The sequence below is a fragment of the Mobula birostris genome, chromosome 6 (assembly GCF_030028105.1).
Source record: "Mobula birostris isolate sMobBir1 chromosome 6, sMobBir1.hap1, whole genome shotgun sequence".
NCBI classification, from domain to species: domain Eukaryota; kingdom Metazoa; phylum Chordata; class Chondrichthyes; order Myliobatiformes; family Myliobatidae; genus Mobula; species Mobula birostris.
In genome coordinates, this window is record NC_092375.1 from 58,773,036 (window position 1) to 58,785,393 (window position 12,358).

The 12,358-nt window shown below is 39.4% G+C and overlaps 1 pseudogene; it reads left to right on the plus strand.

Moving 5' to 3' along the window:
* The first annotated feature begins 465 nt into the window (after positions 1 to 465).
* Positions 466 to 11,207, plus strand: LOC140198689 (histone-binding protein RBBP4 pseudogene; annotated as a pseudogene).
* The last annotated feature ends 1,151 nt before the right edge of the window (positions 11,208 to 12,358 follow it).

Here is a 12,358-nt window from a genome sequence, read left to right on the forward strand (position 1 = left end):
AAAGTGTATGGGATTAATGGCAGGGTTCTTAGTTATGTGGAGGAACAGAAGGATCGTGGGGTCCACATTCATTTGATATCTCAAAGTTGCTGCAAAAGTTGATAGGATGTTGGCCTTCATTAGTTGGTGGATTGAGTTTAGGACTTGCGAGATAATATCTCAGATCTATATAGCTCAGCTTTGACGTCACTTGGAGTATTGTGTTTTGCTTTGGTTACCTCATTGTAGGATGGACGTGGAAGCTTTAGAGAGGATGCATAGATTTAACAATGTGCGAACTGGATTAGAGAGCATGTCTTATAAGGAGAGATTGAACAAACTAGGGTTTTTCTCTTTGGAGCGAAGGAGGACAAGAGGTCACTTGACAGAGGTGCAGAAGATGATAAGAGGCATTGATGAAGTGGATAGGCCAAAGACGTTTTCCCAATGTTGAACTGGCTAGTTCGATTAAATCGGTAAATCGGGATGTCAAAGGTAAGTTTAAGTAACACCTGTGTAGCACTGGTCTTGCATGTGACTAGTCACCGCACTCGTTTGAGAAAATCAAATTACACTAGGTGTTCATGGGCCATCAGAATGTTCTAGGTATTGGAAAGAGGCAGTGAATAGAAACCACACATTTCTGGAAATAAGGTGTTGGTTATAAGAAAGAAAACAATATGTACAAAATTTTTACATGAGCAAGAACAATTGAAAATTCAAACATTCTGTTTAGTTCCAAATCTTAGATATCAGCAAAAAAAATTCCTGTTTAGTTAGAATCAGTAATATTGATTGGAATATCCTTTGTTAATCTTATTTCTCTAACTAATTAGATCTAGTGTTATTCCCTATTAAAAAGTTTACAGACTAAACTTTCCTTTTTACTTATACCTAGTTAGTTCAAAAATCAAATATAATTCCTATTCTTAAGTGTTATACTTGACATCAGTTTCAGTTTCAGGCAGTATATCTACAAGTTTAAATTCAAATTCAAAAATTATATATACAAATTTTAACTCCTTTCTTGAAAATTTGGCAACATCACAACTTTTAAACGAAGTAAATCTTATTCAGTAACTTATCAAAGTCTTTGCAAAAATAATCAGTTCTTGCAGAAAATCAAATTCCGATTCTTCAAATAAAAATAAACTTATGCACCCAACCGTATTAAATCCTCTGCGTCATTAAACGTTTCATTCCTGCACTGCTTCTTCATCTTGGGTAACTTGCCATCTTGTTTCTTGCTTCATTGGAATGAAGTAGTTTATCATCCACAGAAAGTCAATTCAGAAACTTGTACAAAAACTTGACCAAATCGCTTGGTATGAACTAATCCCAACTACACGGTAGGGATTTTGGACACTAATCTCTACTGATATTGTCCCGTTAAAGCTGCTGCATCTTATAACTGTAACTTTAATAAATCTTTTATCATTTTTTTCTCCCCTCCAGGGGTTTCACCCTAAGGGTTTCAATTTAGTTGGGTACAGGTACTGACTACTAATTCCACTCTCAACAGTTCATGTGTTCAGCTTCTCATCATTGCTGCATTTCTCTCCTTGTCCATCCTGCATCCAGCCCGCTCTGCCCTCGCTTGGCATTTTCTTTTCAAAAATTTTTTTAATACAAATCGGTAAGCCTCGTTTCCATCGCTCTGCAGGTAGAAGTTCTAACATTACAATTTTGGGTTTAATTAACTGGGGTTACATAGGCTTTTTACACAGGGGGGTGGAATGTGCTGCCAGGAGCAGTCAGCATATACATTAGAGACACTTAAGATACATTTCTTAGATAAGCACACGAATGAAAGAAAAGCAGAGTGAGATGTGGGACAGAAGCATCATATTGTTCTTGGAGCAGGCTATAAGGCCAGCACAACACTGTGGGCCGAAGGGCCTGTCTTTGCTGTATTGCTCTATGTTCTATCTTAAAAGCACATTTCTATTATTTTTAAACATGAACCTTTTTTTTTCCCAAAGTTTTCCACAAGAGGAAATATCCTCTCCATATCTATCATGACCTGTCAGGATAAATTCACCTCATACATTTCTAATCTATGGAGGACTCAAGTCCTCCTCACCAAGACAACTTGCACATTCCAGGTGTTAGTCTTGCAAACTCTTCCTTAATTCTTTGTAGCACGTTAATGTTCTCAGTTAAATATGGGAAAGCAATATTGTATACATCAGTCCAAATTTTGCCTCAGCAATAACCTGTGTGACTGAAAAAAAATGAAAATATTCTGCTGATTTGCCTGATCACTTGCTATCTCTGCTGCTAGCTTTTCAGTGAAATGCATTAGGTCACCCAGATTCTTCTGTATCTCAGAGCTCTGGAATCATTCACTTTTAGATAAGAAGGTGCTTCCTTTTCTCCCCCTGACAAAATAGAACATTTCACGTCATTATTTCCTAGTTGCCAGATCTTTGCCCTATCTCAACCTATCTATATCCCCTCTTAGCCTCCTTATGTCCTTTTTGCAGTTTCAAGACTTAGTGAAGATGCCTGGGTGAGAATTGAAAGCTGTAAGGATAAAGGAATACATTTGGTATATGTCATAGACTCTGTAATGCTGATAGTGATTTTAACAAACAACTCCATCAGAATATTAAAAAAAATAAGTTCTGAGGGTAATATTATAATTATGGGTGACTTTAATTTCACAAATATTGAGTGGGAGAACGCAGTGACTAATGGATTACAGTAAGTGAATTCATTGAGTTCCTGAATAATTGTCTTCTGACTCAGTATATTAATGCACAAACAAGAGGGGAGGCCTGTCTAGATTTGATATTCTACAATCAGGATAGAATTTTGAGTATGGAAGTTGTTGAGCCTTTATGAACAAGGGATGAAAACATTATTATTCTCAGAGTTGTTTGGGAGAGTATATCAGTGAAAACCAAAGCTATTAAAAGGTTCAAAGGTATAAAAGGTACAGTGGAAGGATCTGCTTGATGTTGAGTCAGTTGAGGAACAATGGGATTGATTTAAAGAGGTAGTACACGCAGTACAAGAAGTGGTCATACCCAGGGGTGGGAGAAGCAATAAAAAACAATAGATCAACTACATGGATGAATAAAAACTATACATAAAAAATATTGAAGAAAAGATAGCTATATAAGGAATACAGAAAAATATTATAATGATGTTAACCATAGGGCATATGAAAATATGGAATTTATAGCCAAAAGAAAATTTGGATTGCCAAAATGCAGGTTGAGAAGGATATTGCTCATAATGCTAAGATTAATGCATAGAGTTTTTTTCAATACTTTAAAAGAAAAGTCAAGGAAGAAGTTAAGTGTATTAAGAATAATTTTAAAGGTAAAGTCTTGAGGTCCATCAGGCCAGTGCTTATGCCAGTTTCTGTGGTGAGAAGTGACTGAGAGTACGAGACTCCCCCCACCCCCCACCCCCCGGATAAGACGCCAGTCTATCGCGAGGTTAACACCCAGCATTTGCCGGTATCCATTTTCAGCTGGGTGGACTGGAGCAGTGTGTGGTTAAGTGCCTTGCTCAAAGACACAACATGCTGCCTTGGCCGAGACTCGAACCCACGACCTTTAGATTGTGAGCCCAATGTCCTAACCACTTGGCCAAACTCCGCAAATTAGGAATAATATTGGGTGTTAAATTATGCAAAGAAGGACATAGCGGACACTCTTAACTCATATTTTTCTAAAGTATTCATCTGCGAAAATGTTAGCAATAGGACAGTAAGTTTAGAGAGAAATAAGGTTGTAGTTAGTGACATAGACATCTTAGAAAGGGAGATCCTGCTTCAGCTGAAAAGAGTGAAAGTTGATAAATCTCCAGGGCCAAACAACGTATGTCCAAGAGTACTTAAAGAGGCCTGTGATTATATATACAAACCCCTAACACATATTTTTCAAAAGTAATTGAAGACTGGTGAAATCCTTAGGGACCTGAAATGGGTTAACGTTGTCCCAGTATTAGAAAAGGGTGACCACACTGACTCTGGTAACTATAGATAAGTAAGGTTAATGTGTATTGCAAGCAAAATAATGGAAACAATAATAAAGAATGAGTTGACAAAGCAGCTGATAAGAACAGTCATGTTATCAGAAAGCCAACATGGGTTCAGAAAGGGGAAAGTACATTTTACTACTATGCTGGAATTCAATAATGAGGTAACTAAAATTTATGATAACAGTAGTGTGGTTGATATAGTTTATTAGGACTTTCAGAAATATTTTGACAAAGTACCCCATGAGAAGTTAATAATCAAATTACAGGAGGTAGGGATTCAGGATAAGGTGCACAAATGGGTGCAGAATTGGCTCAAAAACAGAAAACAACAAGTTACAGTGAGAGGATCATTTTCACACCTGGAAGATGGTAAAAGTGGGTTTCCACTAGGATTGGTTTTGGGACTGCTGCTGTTTTTAATGTACGTTAATGATTTGCATAAACACATAATAAATAAACTGGTACAGTTTGCTGATGACATAAAATTAGGAGTACAGGCTGATAACATTCAGGCAGCCAGATTAATACAGTTAGATCTAAACAAAATGCAGATGTTAGCAGATAAATGGCAGATGCAATTTAATGTAAGTAAAGGTAAAGCATTACATATAGGAAGTAGTCTCATCACTACCAACATCTAGACAATACACAGAAGCGATTAGGAAGGCTAATAGAATGTTGGGCTATATAATCAGAGGATCACCACTCAGTGAAGTTCAAGTCAAGAGATGTTCTCCTTAAGATGTGAGGCCACACCTTAAATACTGTGTATAATTTTGGCCTCCATCTTGTGTGAGGGATGTGAAGGCAATGGAGAGAGTCTAGAGAAGGGCGACTAGACTCATTTCAGATCTGCAGGGCATGAGCTGTAAAGAAAGATTGAAATAATTAAATCTTTTTAGTCTAAGTAGATGTAGAATGAGAGGATGCATGAGTGAAGTGTTCGAAATCATTAAGGGTATAAGTAACTTGATGCCAGCTGCTACCTCAAAATTAATTCATCATCAAGGACACAGGGGAATAGGTAGAGACTGGTTAAGGGGAGTTTTCAGACTAACATCAGGAAGCATTTCTTTACTCCGCGAGTTGTGGACACATGGAACAAACTCACTGGTTTGCGTACAAACTACAGTTGTGAGCAGCACCTTAGAGACTTTCAAATCTAAACTTGATAGTTACTTCAACACACTATGTAAATAGGAATTTGGCAAGCCTTCTTGGGCCAAATGTCTGTTCTTGTCAAAAACTTCCGAAAGATCAAGTGTTCAAATCTTTCCCCCACCTTTGTATCGTGACAGTGAAACCTTTGATACCTTGATCTACTTAATTTAAATAAATTGTGAAAAGTTGAGGCTCAGTTCTGATCCCGTTCCATTGTGTCCAAAATATCTTCAAGGAGCGGTGCCTCCGAAAGATGGCATCTATTATTAAGGACTCCCATCACCCAGACATGCCTTCTTCTAGTTATTGCTGTCAGGGGGGTGGTATGGGAGCCTGAAGGCATACACTCCACGATTAATATGCATATATATATATATATATATATTCTTACTGTAATTGATTTACTTTTCTTTTCTATATTGTCATGTATTGTATTGTACTGCTGCCTCTAAGTTAACAAATTTCACGTCTTATGCCGGTGATGTTAAACCTGACTCTGATTGTGATACCTGTGGTACAGACTCATTGTATCTTGTGAATGAGTAAATGATCCTTTTAAGTTGCTATCGGTTTCTAGTTAGCAAGCCAATATTCTATCTATACTAACATGCTACCACTTATCTTATGAGCTTTTATTTTCTACAGCAGCACCATATGAAATGTCTTTTGGAAAAGTAAGCATTGTACATCAACCAATTCCCTTTATCCACAGCATAACATATCTTCAAAGAAATCCAGTAAAATACTTGAACATGATTTCACTTTCATAAAACCATGTAGACATTACCAGTTAGCTTGTATTTTTCCAGAATTCTTCCTATAACATTTCCTGTAATAGCTTCTACCATTTTTCCCATGACAGATATTAAGTTAACTCACCTGTAGTTTCTAGATTTCTGTCTTGAGTAAAGAGGTTTGCATTTTGTATTTGCCAATTTAGTGAAACCCTCCTGAATCCAGGGAAATCTGAAAAATTCAAACCAATAATTCAATAGGACATGAGCACTTGTCAGTCTGAGGCTCCATGAAGTTGTTCAGTACCGCTTCGCTGGTGATAGTAATTTTCCTGAGCTGCAGCCTTCCATTCAGTATCCAATTGACAGCTACATTTCTGTGATATTGTTTGCATTCTCTGTTGTTTTTATTCATATTCATTCAAGAGGTGCTGGCTTCACAGACTGAGTCAGCATTTAATAGTCCATCCTATTTTCCCTTGGGGTGGTGGTGTTGAGCTGCCCTGCACTGCTGAAGTCCCTGAAGTGTCAGAATATCAATGAAGACTGATTAAAGTCTCTGTTTAATTAATTTATTAATCTCTTTACATAGAACATTGGATGGTACAGTGCTGGATAGGCCATTAGTGTATGAGCTTGTGCCAATATTGATGACCGGGGGACTGGAAAATCATTAATCTTGACCACTGACATCCAGGCAGAATACACTTCACCTATCTTCTGTAGGCAAGCCAGTTCTCACAAGATCACAAGACAAAAGAGCAGAAGTAGGCCATTCAGCCCATCGAGTCTGCTCCGCAGCTCCCCCATGAGCTAAACTATTCACCCATCTAGTTCCAATTTCCGTTTTTTTCCCCATATCACTTGATACCCTGACTAGTTAGATACCTATCAATCTCCTCCTTAAACACAGCTGTATGTGGCAACAAATTCCACAAATCCACGATGCTTTGATGAAAAAAATTTCTCCTCATCTCTATTTTAACTGGGTATCCTCTAATTCTAAGACTATGGCCTCTTATCCTGGACTCACCCACCAAGGGAAACAACCTTTCCACATCTACTCTGTCCAACCCTTTCAACATTTGAAATGTTTCTATGAGATCATCTCTCATTATTCTATACTCTAATGAATACAGTCCAAGAGCCGACAAACGCTCCTCATATGTTAGCCCCTGCATTCCAGGAATCAACCTCGTAAATCTTCTCTGAACCCTCTCCAATATCAGTACATCCTTTCTAAGATAGGAGGCCCAAAACTGCACACAGTATTCCAAATGAGGTCTCACTAATGCCCCATAGAGCCTCATCAACACCTCCTTACTCTTATACACTATTCCTCTTGAAATGAATGCCAACATAGCATTCGCTTTCCTTACTGCCGATCCAACTTGGTGGTTAACCTTTAGGGTATCCTGCACGAGGACCCCAAGTCCCTTTGCACTTCTGATTTTTGAATTTTCTCCCCATCTAAATAATAATCTGCCCCATTATTTCTTCTTCCAAAACGTACAACCATACATATCTCAACATTGTATCTCATCTGCCATTTCTTTGCCCACTCTCCCAAACTGACTAAGTCTCTCTGCAACCTTTCCATTTCTTCAACATTTCCCGCTCCTCCACCTATCTTGGTGTCATCCGCAAACTTAGCCACAAAACCATTTAATCCATAATTCAAATCATCGATATACATTGTAAAAAGAAGTGGCCCCAACACCGACCCATGCAGAGCACCACTAGTAACCGGCAACCAATCAGATTAGGATCCTTTTATTCCCACCCTTTGCTTTCTGCCTATCAGCCAATGCTCCACCCATTTCAATATCTTTCCTATAATTCCATGGGCTCTTATCTTATTAAGCAGCCTCATATGCGGCACCTTATCGAAGGCCTTTTGAAAATCCAAATACACAACATCCACAGCATCTCCCTTGTCAATCTTATTTGCGATTACCTCAAAAAATTCCAATAGGTTGGTGAGGCAGGATCTTCCCTTAATGAAACCATGCTGGCTTCGGCCTATCTTGTCATGCACCTCGAGGTATTTCATAACCTCGGCCTTGAGAATTGACTCCAATATCTTTCCAACTACCGGCGTCAGACTAATAGGTCTATAATTTTCTTTTTGCTGCCTCCTTCCTGTTTTAAATAGCAGAACTACATTTGAGACCTTCCAGTCCTCCGGAACCATGCCAGAGTCTATTGATTCCTGGAAGATCATTTCCAATGCTTCCACAATCTCCAAAGCTACCTCCCTCAGAACCCTTGAGTGCACCTCATCCGGACCGGGAGACTTATCTATTCTTAGTCCACTTAGCTTCCCAAGCACTTTCTCTCTAGTAATCTTGACTGTACTTAATTCTATTCCATGATACCTCAAGCTATCAGGTATATTGCTCATGTCTTCCACTGTGAAGACTGATGAAAAATACTCATTCAGTTCCTCCGCCATCTCTTTGTTATCCATTATAATTTCTCCAGCGTCATTTTCAATCGGTCCCGTATCTACCCTTGTCACTCTGACTCTTCATATATTTAAAAAAACTCTTAGTATCCTTTTTTATGTTAATCGCCAACTTCCTTTCATAATTCATCTTTTCTTTCCTAATGACTTTCTTAGTTTCCTTCTGTAAGTTTTTAAAAGTCTTCCAGTCCTCATTTTTCCCACTAATTTTTGCTTCCTTGTACGTCATTTCTTTTGCTTTTATTTTTGCCTTAACCTCTCTCGTTAGCCACATTTATGCCATTTTTCCATTCATGATTTTCTTTTTTCTTGGAATATAATTTTCCTGCATTTTTCTTATTTCTTGTAGGAATTTCATCCAATTCTGCTCTGCCATCCGTCCATTTAGCTTACTTTTCCAATCGACTTGGGCCAGTTCCTCTCTCATACCACTGTAATTTCCCCTGTTCCATTGAAATATCGATACACCTGATACCAGCTTCTCCTTTTCAAATTTGAAACTGAACTCAATCATATTATGATCACTATTTCCAAGCGGTTCCTTTACCTCCAGCTCCCTAATCGCCTCAGGTTCGTTACACAGCACCCAATCCAAAACAGCCAGTCCCCTGGTGGGCTTATGGACAAGCTGCTCCAAAAAGCCATCCTGTAGGCATTCTACAAACTCCCTCTCCTGAGATCCATTACCTTCCTGACTTTCCCAATCCACTTTCATATTAAAATCCCCCATAATTATCTTGACATTTTCCTTCTAACACGCTTTTTCTACTTCCAGCTGCAACTTGTAGTCCACATCCCGGCTGCTGTTTGGAGGCCTGTATATAACTGCTAATGGTGTCTTTTTACCCTTGCCATTTCTTAATTCTACCCGTAAGGATTCTACCCCTTCTGATCCTATGTCCCTTCTTTCTATTGATTTGATATCGTTACTTATCATCAGGGCAACGCCACCCCCTTTACCTATCTTCCTATTTTTCCTATACACTGTGTATCCTTGGATATTCAGCTCCCAATCCCATCCATAATTTAGCCATGACCTGGTGATGGCCACAATGTCATATCTTTTAACCTGCAGCTGTGCAGCAAGGTCATCCACTTTATTTCTAATGCTGCGTGCATTTAAGTACAGTACATTTAGATCAGTATCTGTTGCCGATTTTGCTGTATTTCTATTTTGCAGCAAATTATCCTGTATATTCACTGGCCTGACCTTCTTGCCATCTTTGCTGCACAGTATTTTTGATTTATTTCTACTTTTCTCTTCCTCGACCCTAACACCTTGGTTTCCTTACCCTTGCCAACTTTGTTTAAACCCTCCCTAACAGCTATATTAAACAATCCCGCCAGGATATTAGTACTTTTTGAGTTCAGGTGTAATCCATCTTTTTTGTATAAGTCATACCTTCCCCAAAATAGATCCTAATGATTCAAGAATTTGAAGCCCTGCCCCCTGCACCAGTTACTTAGCCACACATTCATCTGCTTAATTCTGCTATTCTTACCATCAATAGCATGCAGCTCAGGCAGCAATCCTGATATTATTACTCTGGAGGTCTGGCTTTTCAATTTTCTTCCTAGCTCCCAGTAATCTTTCTTCAGGACCTCCTTTCTTTTTCTTTTTATGTCATTGGTACCAACATGTACCAAGACTTCCGGCTGCTCGCCCTCTCTCCTCAGAATACTCTGGACTCGATCTGAGACATCCCGTACCTTGGCACCAGGGAGGCAACACACCATCCGAGTATCTTTGTCTGGCTCGCAGAATCTCTTGTCCATCCCCCTTACGATGGAATCCCCTATAACTACCGCATTTCTTCTTGCTCTCTTGATTTCGGCACTGGGCAGAATGCCAGAGTCTTGTTCACTGTGGTCCTCCTCTGTCAGGTCTGCCTCTTCAATAGTATCCAAAACGATATATCGATTTCTGAGGGGGACTGTCACAGGGGTGCTATCCATTACCTCTCTATAGGTAGTATCTATCACCTCCTCACTTTCCCTAATTAGCCAAAGGTCATCAATTTCCATCTCCAGCTCCTTAACATGGTCCTTCAGGATCCATACACCCATCTGAATCCATACACCCATACCTCCTGACTTTCTAAATGAGCCTACCAGCGGAATTTGTCCAAATATGACAAGAAGTTTAATTCTGACAAGTACTTGTCAGAATTAAACTCTATCTGGCAGTTCTCTGTGTGGTTATGTGGTCAGCAAAAAGAAGGATATGGCCTGTCCTGGAACCCAAATCTAAGTAGACATCTTTTTAGTTCTTCAGATGATCATACAATCTGTCTTTGGGACATTAGTGCAGCTCCAAAAGAAGGAAAGATAGTTGATGCTAGAACGATATTTACAGGTCACACTGCAGTTGTAGGAGATGTATCCTGGTATTTACTGCATGGATCCTCATTTGGATGAGTGGCTGATGACAAGAAACTCATGATCTGGGATATGAGGTCAAATAATACTTCAAAGCCAAGCTACTCTGTGGATGTGTGTACAGCTGAAGTCAACTCCTTGTGTTTCAACCCATACAATGAATTTATCCTGGCAACTGGCTCCACTGACAAGATGGTGACATTATAGGATCTTCAAAATCTTAAATTAATACATCATTCCTTTGAATTACACAAGGATGAGATCTTCCAGGTCCAGTGGTCCCCACATAATGAAACTATTTTTGCTTCCAGCAGTACAGATAATCATCTCAATGTGTGGCGTTTAAGCAAAATTGGTGAGGAGCAATCAGCAGAAGATGCAGAAGGTGGACCTATAGAACTACTATTTATTCATGGAAGCCACACTGCAAAAATCTCTAATCCTGGAATCCAAATGAACCATAGGTGATTTGTTTGGTTTCAGAAGAATAAAATAAAATTAAGTCTTGGGTGTAACAAAACAAATTGGTGAAGGTAGAGCAGTGGATGTAGTGTATGTGGATTTCAGTAAGGCATTTGACAAGGTTCCCCATGCAAGGCTGATTCAGAAAGTATTGAGGCATGGGATCCAAGGAGACCTTGCTTTGAAGGTCCTGAATTGGCTTGCCCACAGAAGGCAAAGGGTGGCTGTAGATGGTTCATATTCTGCATGGAGGACAGTGACCGGTGGTGTTCTGCAGGGATCTGTTCTGTGACCCCTCCTTTTTGTGATGTTTATAAATGACCTGGATGAGGAAGTAGAAGAGTGGGTTAGTAAGTTTGTTGATGACACAAAAGTCAGGGGTGTTGTGGATAGTCTGGAGGGTTGTCAGAGGTTACAGCGCAACATTAATAGGATGCAGAACTGGGCTGAGATGTGGCAGATGGAGGTCAGCCTAGATAACTGTGAAATGGTTCATTTCAGTAGGTCAAATTTGAATACAGAATATAATATTAATGGTAAGACTCTTGGCAGTGTGAAGGATCAGCGAGATCTTGGGGTCTGTGTCCATAGGACAGTTGAAGCTGCTGTGCAGGTTGGCAGTGTTGTTAAGAAGGTATTTGGTGTGTTGGCCTTCATCAACTGTGGGAGGTAACGTTACCTCACATCAAGAGCTGTGAGGTAATGTTACAGCTTGGTCAGACCCCACTTGGAGTACTGTGTTCAGTTTTGGTCACCTCACTACAGGAAGAATGTGGATACTATAGAAAGAGTGCAGAGGAGATTTACAAGGATGTTAAGTGGATTGGGGAGCAAGCCTTATGAGAACAGGTTGAGTGAACTTGTCCTTTACTCCTTGGAGCAATGGAGGATGAGAGGTAACCTGATAGATGTATAAGATGATGAGAGTCATTGATTGTGTGGATAGCCAGAAGCTTTTTCCAGGGCTGAAATAGCTAACACAAGGGGTCATAGTTTTAAGGTGCTTGGATGCAGGTACAAGGCGGGTGTCAGAGGTAAGTTTTTCACCTTGAATCTCATGTATCATTATCCTTGGAAACAACCTACCATTGGGGACCTTATCAAGTGCCTTACCAAAATCATGTAAATAACACCCATTGTCTTGGCCTTATCAAGAACCTTTTTCACCTTCATCAAAACA